The sequence below is a fragment of the Nannospalax galili genome, unplaced genomic scaffold, assembly GCF_000622305.1.
Source record: "Nannospalax galili isolate Female #2095 unplaced genomic scaffold, S.galili_v1.0 scaffold432, whole genome shotgun sequence".
Taxonomy (NCBI): Eukaryota; Metazoa; Chordata; class Mammalia; order Rodentia; family Spalacidae; genus Nannospalax; species Nannospalax galili.
The window spans coordinates 626596-631772 of record NW_008331138.1 but is presented as its reverse complement, the minus strand read 5'-3'; the positions used below and the strand labels follow the sequence as shown (position 1 = coordinate 631772).

General features: G+C 50.2%; 1 long non-coding RNA gene across 1 annotated transcript; it reads right to left on the bottom strand.

The window, feature by feature from the left end:
- Window positions 1-1833: 1833 nt before the first annotated feature.
- Window positions 1834-4968, bottom strand: LOC115068221. Its single transcript, XR_003847593.1, has 2 exons — window positions 4460-4968; window positions 1834-1993 (listed from the first exon to the last, which is right to left on the bottom strand). It is a non-coding gene; the product is annotated as an uncharacterized LOC115068221 (long non-coding RNA).
- Window positions 4969-5177: the final 209 nt, after the last annotated feature.

Genomic DNA, 5177 nt, shown 5'->3' with positions numbered 1-5177 from the left:
GGGGGAGGGGCGGGAACCAGGGGGGGTGGACCAGCCTCGCTCGCTCCCTCCCTCCTGCGCAATGGCGGCGTCCGCGGCACCTCCTTCCTGCAGCCGCCGCTCCCGCGCGCGCGCGCGCGCGTCTGCCTGTGCGTGTGTGTGTGTGTGTGTGTGTGTGTATACACTGGAGAGGAGCGAGGACCTCGCTAATGCGCGTGCATGTCCAGGGGAACCGTGGCAGTTGGGCGAGGGGGGATGTGAAGGTGGATAACGGCCCTCGGGGACACACGCAGCGCGAGGGGGAGCAGCCCGTGAAGACAGGCCAACTCAGGCACGCGCGGACGCCGAGCTGGGGCGCGAGGACTCGGAGGGTGCGAGTGCGCATGCGCCCCCCTGACGGTTTGGGGGTGGGGAAACGCAGCCACCGCAGTCTCAGGCGCTGCGGCGAGAGATACACAACGCGACCAGACCCGCGAACTGGCCCCAGTGGCAACGGGGTGGGCTAGTGCGCTTGCGCAGTAGCGACTGCCAGCCGGCGCGGCTACTGCCTGAGAGGCCACCGGGTGGAGGGAGTGGCCCGAAAGAGGCGCGCGCCGCCTTGTGCGCGCTACCAGCCGCGGGCCGCCGCCAAACGCGCACACACACAAGAGCCTTGTGCTGGCTCTAGGAGAAAGCAAGGGCTTGAGGAGGCATGGCCCGGCTTTGGGGGCGGAGACCAACGGCGCCATCCCGCTCGCGCGGGACCTGGCCAGCCAATGGGAAGCGAGGGGAGGTGGGTTCGTCTCTCGGAGCCGCAGCCCCCTGGATAACGGAGGAGAGGGATGGACGTCACGTGAGGCCGCGAGGCGGGGCTGTGAAGGAGGGAGCGTACCCAGCGAGGGAGTCGATTGGACAGGATAAGGGGGCGTGGTCCGAATCAGTCCAATCCGAGCCTCGCAGTTAGACGGCCCGGAAGAGTGGGCGTGGCCAAAGGCCGCGTGTTCTTTCCTCGCCACTGAATTAAAATCCGAGGGCCAGGCGGGCATGGATAGAAGTGATTCCAAAGAACGCTTAGCCCCCTAGGCATAGGGAGAGAGGACAACCAGGCCCTGCATTGCAGCCCTGACCTCTAGGTCAGCGTTGTGCAAAGCACTGTCAACCAAATATCACTTTGGGTGCTCGGAGGGGAAATAGTGGTGGGAGAGGGCACCACTCTAACCCTTGATTCCCTCTGGGATGCCTCCGGAAATACGGATTGTGAAAGACAAGCTGTGCAGGCGCCTGGACTGTATTTGTGGAATGCATGAAGAAAGCATGTGCTTCCGATTCCACTTTGCACTGCTTTCTGCTGTCTTTTCATCTGCAAAATGGGATGCTTCAAAGGGTCACATGAGTTATCCTAGTCCACTTGGCCATGGTACCCAACGGGAGCCTGAAACCGCCAAAATCCGGTAGAATGTGGGATTTTTCCCCCCTATACAGCTACATCTATAGTAAAGTTTAATTGATAAATTAGGCAAAGAAAGGGATTAACCACAACAATAAAGCAGAACTATGAATACATTGTGTGAATGTGTCTCTTCAACGTCAAGACATTAATATTTCCCTCCTGGCTGCCCACGGGGAACTGAAACTTCAGAAAGCAACATCGGGGTCATGGGAGGACTGCTGTGTATTTCTGAAGGGCGGGGGGAATGGGGGTGACTCACAATAAGTACACTGTAGGCATTGATGAATAAAACTACATGTGTTCAAATTTTAAGACATTCCAGTAAGTGAAGCTTCTCTGATTAAAGATATTTACCGGGTGGGGGATCTCTCCGATGCCTCTGGCCTCCATCGCACTTGCACTCATATGCACATTCACACACAAAATTAAAAATAAAAATAGCCGGGCACGGTGGCACACGCCATTTCATTTAATCCCAGCACTGGTGACGCAGACACAGGCAGATGTCTTTGAGATCCTCAGATGGAGGTCAATGGGGTCTATGCAGCATGTTCCAGGCCAGCTGGAGCAACAGGGAGAGCCCGTCTTGAAGAAAAAAAAAAGAAAGAAAGAAAAAGTTGGGGCTGGAGAGGTGGATCAATGGTTAAGAGCATTGGCTGCTCTTACAGAGGACCTGAGTTCAGTTCCCAGCACTCACATGGCAGCTAACAAGGGTCAGTAAATCCAGTTCCAAGGGATCTGACTCCCTCTTCTGACTTCCCCTGGCATTGCACAATATGGGTGCATATACATGCTTGCAGGCAATACATTCATAATGTGCTGCTTGCCTTTAATCCCAGCACTAGGAAGGCAGAGGCAGGCAGATCTCTGTGAGTTCAAGGCCAGCCTGGTCTACATAGTGAGTTTCAAGCTGTCCCAAAAAGACCAAAAAAAAAAATTTTTTTTAATTTAAAAAAATTTAAGGCCTGGTGTGGTGGCGCACACCTTTAATCCCAGAACGAGGGAGGCAGAGGCAGGCGGATCTCTGTGAGTTCAAGGCCAGCCTGGTCTACATAGTGAGTTCCAGGACAGCTGGGGCTACAGGGAGACCCTGTCTCAAAAAGACCAAAAAAAAAAAAAGATTAAAAAAAAAATTTAAAAAACTCTTTACTCAGGGTTAAGGATACAGTTCATTTATGGAGTGCTTGACATGAGGCTCAAGGTTCCAATCTCAGCACAGAATGTCTCAAAATAAATACAAATAAAAATAATTTCCATTGACCTTTTATTCTTAATTTTGTTTTTTGAAACAGGCTCTCACTATGTAGCCTAAGCTGCCCTGCAGCTTACTATGTAACCCAGGCTGACCTCAAAATTATGGCAATCCTCCTGTGTGCCTACACCACCATGCTAGAGTTCAAATTAATATCTTTTAAAAAATTGGATTTATCAATATTTGCTTAGTAAAGATCAAATTTAGCTTAAATATCACACAATGATTATATTAAGGACAATGTAAGAGTTACTGTCTACATACAATCCCTGATGTGTTTCCTTTGCTGTTGTGTTCTCCTTGTGTACAGTTGAGAAGTACTGATAATAGGTTCCCTCTAATAAAGTGTGAATACAGTGAAGCTCATTTTAAAAAATTGCTGTCTGCATTTTACAAAGAATGGTGTCTAGCCAATGTTTAAACCTTTAAAAGCTCACCTAAAATTTTTAGGCTTTGTGGATGATCTAGTCTGTCACAACTGTGTGTATAACCAATGGACAGGGCTATGTTTCAATAAAACTTTATTCCTAAGTGTTGAAAAAAAATTGGATTTATCAAGCCAGGCATGGTGGTGCATGTCTTTAATCCCAGCACTTGAGAGGCAGAGGCAGGTGGATCTCTGTGAGTTCAAGGCCAGCCTGGTCTATATAGCGAGTTCCAGGACAGCAGGAGCTACAGGGAGACCCTGTCTCAAAAACAAAACAAAAAAAAGGATTTATTTTTATGTGTATGAATGTTTTGCCTGTGAGTGTATAAGTGCACCTATGTCATTGCAGTACCCTTGAAGGCCAGAAGAGGACTTCCGGGTTCCTGGAACTGGAGTTACAAAGGGTTGTTAGCTACCATGTGGGTGCTAGAAACCAAACCCTGGTCCTCTGCAGGAGCAGCCAGTGTTCTTAACCCACTGAGCCACCTCTCCAACCCCAAATTTATGTCTTTATAACACCTATACAGTGTTCCAAACCCTTCCAGTTTTGATTAATTTGTGAGCTGAAGGTACCCAAGGTTTTCCTTTTTGGAACCTGTCATCTTATCCCTAGGTCTTCAAGTTGAAGTCACATTTCAGAGTGGCCTACCAGATGTGTCCTGATCCTGAGTCTTTAATAAAAGTGTAGGGAGATAGTTCAGTTGTTAGAGTACCTGCCTAGCATACCCTGGGTTCAATCCCCAGCACCTCAAAAACTGTAATCACAGCAGGAGGATCAGGGGTTCTAAAGTCATCCTCTGTTACATAGTGCGTGCCAGGCCAGCATGGGCTACATGAGACCCTGGCTCAACCAAAAATAATAAATAAATGTGAATAAGTAATTGATACAAAAAAATTGGTGCTCAGTGGCATGGTAGCCATAAAGACAAAGTTCTTGTCCCCTCACTAACTCTTGTCCTTTCAGAGGCTAGCTTCAGATGTCCATCAGGTGGGCCTCTAGGCTACCCTTGGCTTACCCTCAGTCAGTCCTGTCTCTTTTTTAAATATTTTATTATTTTTATTTTATATGTATGACTGTATTGCCTGCATGTGTGTAAGTGCACCTGTGTCCTGATGCCGGCGGAGGTCAGAAGAAGGTGTTGGATCCCCTAGAATTGGAGTTACAACGGCTGTTAGCCGCCGTGTGGGTGCTGGGAATCGAACCTGGGCCCTCTGCAAGAGCAGCCAGTGCTCTTAACCACTGAGCGGTCTCTCCAGCCCCACTCCTGTCTCTGAAGTCTTCCTCTCCCTTGGGTAAGAGCGAAGCTGGAGCTCCCACAGGAAGTCACCGTCAATGTCTCGAACACAGATCTAAAAACAAGGCAGGTAGTACCTTTTGCTGGGTGATCAGTACCTTCAGGCAGGGTCTTTCCAGGTCTAGCGATTCTTTCCAGGGCTTAAGAAGGCGACTGGTAGCTGAGTAAGACACAGGCAGGAAGCAGGCTTCCCTGGAGGCAGCCACCCCCGCGCACCCGGCAACCCTCCGTTCCAGCATAAATAAACAACCCACTGAACAATTAGCCGTCAGAGAGAAGTGCTGGCTGCCGGCTTGGACCTCTATCAAGATTTCCCAAGCCTTGCCCTGGAGGCCGGAATAGCTGGAGGTCACATCAACTAGAGCTTAGGTACCGGGCGGAGCTTCAAGTCTGGATGCGCATTCGAGAGATGCACAGACAAAAATAAACCAAAAGTTTTGCAGAAAAGCTGTGGGTGCTGGGGCATATCCGTCTCCATTCCCGAGAATCTGCAAAAATTCAAGAAAGGGTGGGGACCAGGTCAGAGCGTGACCGCCAGGCGGAGGAGCCCACAGCGCCTCCTGCTAGCGGAACAGAGGAAGCTGCGTCTAGCCGTAGCTGCATGGGAAAGTCGGGGAATGATGAAATCGCCCGCTATTGGTCAGGAAGGAAGCCAATCATGAGCAAGGAACGAGAGGCGGGGAAATGCTCTGATTCCCGGGGGAATTGCCTAGCCCCCAGAGCGGACACCTAGTGGTCAGTGGACACTAAATGGATGGAAGGATGCATGATGAACCTTTCTGTTTTTATAAACTA